Raw genomic sequence first — 6,228 nt, 5'->3', positions numbered from 1 at the left:
GATTTGTCTCGTTCAGACTGTCATAAAAAAATCGGATATGAGTCAAGATGGGTCAAAAAAATCGGATTTGGGTCGGATTTGCCTGCAGTGTGAACGTAGCCTACAGCACATGAACACACAAAAATGTTGACCTTTGATCTTGCCTGTTCCATACAAGTTTTAAAACTCTCCCCACAAAACGAACACAGACTTTAAGAATTTGGAATAAGTACAAATAAAGTAGCAGTCTTTCAACATTTATTTTGTTCCTGATTTTTATTATTATTTGTTTTGGTTCAGTTTTGCTGTTTATTTACCTCCTGCAGATTTTCTCCTGTTATGAGAATATTAGGATTTGTTTACAACCTCTACCTTACCGCCTCCAATCATTATTTCATCCATCATCATTGCTGACCATCAATAACTAAAACATCTATCCTTCTAGCTTCATCATTCATCTTCACTCAGGGTTGTGTCTGTCCACTTGCCTTGCTGTTTATGCTCTTTTTATTTATTTTTTTCTTTGAACTCCTCCTTTAACTCATTACCATGTTCTATTTATAACAGGCGCTTTTCATCAATCCATCACTTCAGTGCAGTCTTGAATCTATTTAAAATCACCACTTTCTCTAGTTTTACCATCACTCAATCCGTCTTAACCTTTAAAACTTCCTCTTTCATCTTCCCTTCCTTTCAGCCCACGTCCTGCGACTCGTTTTAAATTACTTGGATTTTCTTCTAAATTCTCGAATCTGTTTTTTCCTGTCTATGTTTCAACTTTCTATAGGTTTCATTTGCAGACCACATGGACCTTCCTCTGCATCCCTGGCCGATAAACATTGTGGTCTCTGTGCTTATTTTTCTTCCTTGTATGAAAGACGGTTTAAAAAAAAACATCACATTTTTTTACGATCTGAAACTAGGCACACCCACACATAATAGAACTGTGTATTTGAGGGGCATGAAGTGTATTCTTTGAAACAAGGATATGCAGACAAACACAAGCACACGCAGTCAGACCCTGTCAGACATCCATCTCACACTTCAGTATTTATTTTTTTCTGGCTTATTTATGCAGCAATCCCCTTTCAAATCCAGCTCACACCCGTTCGTCTCACTGAGCAGCTGGCCTTTCTTTTGAAAGTGTAAAATTTCATAGACCTTAAGTGAAAAAAAAAGTAAGAAAGAGGTGAAAGGAAGAGAGTGAAGAAACGCAGCTAAGGTAATAACCTGATTTTGCCTCAGTTGGTTTTGATTTAGGAGAGGAAGAGTGTGTCAGAAAAGCAGCAGGCGCTCTTCTGTCTTAGCTCCATGCCAGATTTTTTTTTTGGGGGGGGGAGAGAAGCAAGAGGATGGAAACACGGAGTGAAAGTGGGGATAAAATGAACAAAGACAGATAGAGAAGATGAATCACACCCTGTGCCAATAAAATGTAGTGAACTGACACAAAGAAACAGAGATACCATTGAGAATATGAACGCTCCATGAACAGAGGGAGGGAGACAAGAGAAGGGAGATGGAGAAGGACGGGTGGGAGGGTATTACCAGTGAATGAATTTTTAATAGCACTAAGATCAACCGTACCCAGGAGCTCAAACAGAAATAAATCTGCCTCAGAATATACACTTTTTAAAAATGGCAATATTACACTTATTTTTTTTAGAAACCAGATTGAATCCTCATCATTCTGCAAACATGACATCAGATGTGACACTAGAAATGAATGAAAGATCCTAAAAGCAAGACAGGCAGGGGCAGAGAGGCTTATGGGTAAATTCAAACCACACACACACACACACACACACACACAAACTGAGCCAGTTGATTACCCCAGGTGTCTGTATTCACACATGAAGAGCATTTGAATTTTAAACTCCAAAAACATGTGTCGGCCCTTTCCAATCTGTCTGTCACCCTGCCTAACCCCAACAATAGCAAGAGCTCAATTAGCTTAAGTTGGTAGAATGTCCCAATTTAGCCCCAATTTCCTCTGCTGCATAGCATCAGATTTTGTTTCAAATGTGTATTTTTTAGCATAATCTCAAGGCGTGCCATTTCTCCTTGCCAAAAGCATCTCCATATCAACGAGGATGCCCCAATTTGGTGATTTTGAAGCACATCCCAATGCACAGCTAAAAACGTTTTATCTTCGCAACTCTCTTCATATCAAGTGGAGCTCTGTCCCAGCATGGGAACCTGTTTTAGTTTAAGAAGTTCAGTTTTGCCATCACTGATTTTTTTTTAGCTTCCCTGCTGTTATTTAACATGTATACAGTCAGTGCAATAAAAGCTTAAACTATATTTTAAAGGATCATAACTTCCATTTGAACACTGTTAAAAAAAGTTAATGGATGAAAGGTAAAACACGTAGGCCTGATTCAGTTCTGATTTAAATAAATCACTAATCAGAATGATGCAGGTAAAAGTTCAAAGGCATTCAGTGAGAAGTCAGTAAATCTAAAAAAAACTTTGAATACTTTAAACAACTTTTTTAAGTGCCGTGAAGTCCTATTCAACTTCAACTAGGGGTTTCTTAAAAAGATTTAAACTAAAAGTCTTAAAGCAATAAACCTAAATAATCCACCATAGGTAACTTTGTTAAATGACCGCTAACTGACAGGCAATTTGAAAAGTTCACGCAATGAGTTTTCTGCAAAAAATGCTATGAAGCACATGCCTCAAACTCAAGACCTGCAAGCCAACTCTGGCCCGCCATGGCATTTTATGTGATCTGCGAGAGCTTCAAAAAAGTAATCATGTCTTAAAATAAGCATATGCTGCTTTAAAGCCAACATTGACTATGAACTATAATTCATGTTGATAATTTTACCTGCAAAATGATGGAATCTCACCACTAGAGGGCGATCCTCAGGGTTCAAAACTGGCCAGTAGCCGGAAAAACTCACAGTGCAAAATTTTCATTTACCTGCATTTTTTACTGGCTACTTTTGCTGCAGCCCAGTTGTACTGGGAAGCGGGATTGTCCCACTTACAAGTCGTGAAATTAAAAGTGGAATGCCACTCAAATGGGAATTCCCTGTAAGAAAGTTGGAGAGTTCAGAGTTCAAAACAGCAGTTACTCACCACAACCAACAATGAGTAAAAGTCTTTTACTTTTACTTTAATAGTATTTCTGTATCATAAACTTCCCATTTAGTCAGTAATACATGTATTACTTTTCAGTGTTTATAAGAGGACATGTTAAAATGCTTTTTCTATCCAGGAGATACCACATAAAGATCACTTATTGTTTGTTAGTGGTGCTCAGTCATAGCAATGAGAGAAGGAATATGACGTTAAGTCAAAGTTAAACATGGAACATCAAAGTTAATTTTATCTGCCTTTTTGACAGCCACCATAATTCCCATGTGGCCCTCTGTGAAAATAAGTTTGACACCCCTGCCATTGAGGATTCTGGAGCAATTAACCATGAAATGTATGGAAAGCACAACAGGTTAGTGGTTAGCACTATTGCCTCACAGCAAAAAGGTCCAGGGTTCAATTTCTAGTTCGGATCCGGGGTCTTGTAGTCTTGAGATTGCATGTTCACACAATCCAAAAATATGCATGTTAGACGGTTTTCAGGCCCACCTTTTTTTTGCAAAAGTTATCTGAGATCTCAATGGGATGCGTTATATAAAGTTTAAAAATAAGTATAACTAATATTTGAAGAGAACAAATGTACTAGTCCAACACTGAAGATACAATGGTATACTTGTTTTTCAGTTACATTCCATAAAACATTTGGAGTATTTGGATTAATAAGCTCTGTGTTTGTCTCTGGAAAAGTTTGATGCTTTAGAAAACCAAACATGTTCAGCTGTTATACATTGTAATGCAGTATTTTTTCATTGCAGTCTATACTGTAAGGCCCTTAAAAATAAAGTAAATGCCTTCATAGGTGATCTGTGAATAATTCTGTAAGAAAGACTTAGATTGGTGATATAAGTAATACCCTAATATCATCTGATAGCTGCAGTTTAGTTGGTGAAAGTTTCAAATTTTGAATCTTTTATCTTTAAAGTTTGGTACATTTGTTACTAATGCAAGTGTAGAAATGGGAATTTCTAAGTCTAATGCTGAAAATAAACAATAAGGCTAACAGAAGAGGTAATGGAGAGCCAATAATAAAGGTTCACTGAGGACACATTTGGAAACATATTTAGTTCTAGTTGTGAACACTTGAAATTTATATGGAGTTGTCTGAATGCGCCTGGATTAGCCAGAACACATGTTGACACCAGGTCTAAACGACTTCTTTGACAAGTGGAACTGGATACTACAACAACAAATCTAAAGCTCAATGTGTATTATTGAATGAGGTGCCTTTTCATTCTTTAGCATTTTCTTACTGGGAGGTCTTGCTAACTTCAGTCCATTTTATTTATTTCTTTTAACCAAGTTGAAAGCACAACTGTCAAGTTATTGACTGAGCCAGTCAAGAATTTTTCACCCCATCACCCATAAAGGTTGTGTGTTTGCTGTAGCTGTGTACTTGGAATCACTGTTCAGCTGAGAAAGAAACTCACACATATTGAGTTTTTGTTTCTTTTCAGCTACACACAGTCATTCTGTACACCAACCCATATTATCTATCATGTTGTCATTGTCAGTGGTGTAATCATCATTTTTTTAAAGCCTTGAGAACAAGGTGATATTCTCTAGATCATGAGAAGTTCATCTTTTCTATTCATTTTTCAATCACTTTGAAGTAGTCTGAATTCAATTTTTAAGGCTTCTCAAGAGTTTAAGCTCTTTTGGTAAATCCTCTGAGCTCATTGTCATGAAAACCTGTCTTGCTGACTAAGATATCAAAGGTCTTTTTCACAAACAACCAACATTCCATAAATATAAAGGCAATGGATCATGTTGGTAGAATGTGTTTTGAAACTTTTTGAAATTAAACCTAAAACAATCAAGGGAAAAAAAGTGTACCCTACTTAAATTCTTAGGTTTTACCAATCAGGGCATTGAAAATGATCTGATCAAGTTTTAAAATGATTTTGATAAACACAAGACAGAGATAATTTTTTTTTCCATTTGATTACTGAATGTGACAAGGCAACCAAACCTGCTCCAACTTTACATTTTTTTGTAACTAATGCTATAGTTCTTACCCATGTCTTTTTGCAGATTTTGTTGTGCTCCTGAATGTCCTCATAACTCATCCTCATGGTTGTGCTTTCAACTACTGCCTCCACCAATCAATCTACAGTACATGTTGTACAAAAGAGGAATCAGGGAGCAGAGAAAGGAGGACGACGAGAGGTGGGGACGTTACAGTATTTTTGGTGGCAGAGTTGGTAGGGAGATGGTTTTTGATTTTTATTTATTTAGTAATTGTTTTACATCCTACAGGCTCTAAATGTTAAATAAACTTGAAGCTGAGTTCTTGAAAAGATATGTGAAATTTGAAAAATCCATAAGATTGCCCCATATGTCCGTATACTTGCAAAATGGAGGAAAACCATGTAATTTACAGAGAATTCATACAATTAGACGTGTATACATTTTGTCATTTACATACTGTATATTCCTTGAGTTTTTTTATTTTATTTAATTATTATATTTTTTGCTCATTCTTAGATCTTGTGTTTATCTCTATTTGTGGCCAAGTCACAGTTTGTTTTCCACTTGGATTTTCTGTATCTTTGTTTAGGCATTAACGTTCTTTGTTCTATTGTACCTCTCTGTCTGCTGCCCAGCCTGTCAACCTCATTCATCCACTATTCATATCACCAGGACCTGACGAATATGGACCAACCAGATTTTTATTTTATATGAGTTTGAGAAAGAAACAGTAAAATGTTTAGTGATGTTTTACCGGATGTCTCTGGTCACCAAAAATATTATGGGCTCTTTAGGACTTGATTGCTATGTTTTTTGTTTATTTCATGTATAACAATGAAAGACTAATTCCTAATAGAGTGATAATCGTTTTGACAAACATTGGCCTAAAGTAAAGCAGGAAATAAAAAAAAGTTGTTCCATGTTTCAGTTTATACAAAAGCTTTGGTATTCTTTCCTCATCCATTGTTATAGCCAAGGACTCCAACAAAGACTCAAATTAAAACTTCTATTAATCCAACAATGTAATCCCTCCATTGCATGGAACAGTCTTTTCAGGCCGAGTGTGGATTAGAGAACACTGAGACCCTGTGTTGGTGGTCATTGGTGTATAACACCTCATAAAGATAATATGCTGTGTGGGTGTGTGTGTGTGTGTGTGTGTGTGTGTGTGTGTGTGTG

General features: G+C 36.4%; 1 long non-coding RNA gene across 8 annotated transcripts in view; it reads right to left on the bottom strand.

Moving 5' to 3' along the window:
• The window catches only part of LOC106521605 (uncharacterized), a 170,447-nt gene that overhangs the window by 29,765 nt on the left and 134,454 nt on the right, over window positions 1-6,228 (bottom strand). The window lies entirely within an intron of this gene.

Source organism: Austrofundulus limnaeus, unplaced genomic scaffold (genome assembly GCF_001266775.1).
Source record: "Austrofundulus limnaeus strain Quisiro unplaced genomic scaffold, Austrofundulus_limnaeus-1.0 Scaffold112, whole genome shotgun sequence".
Taxonomy (NCBI): Eukaryota; Metazoa; Chordata; class Actinopteri; order Cyprinodontiformes; family Rivulidae; genus Austrofundulus; species Austrofundulus limnaeus.
This window is presented reverse-complemented; position numbering and strand designations above follow the sequence as displayed.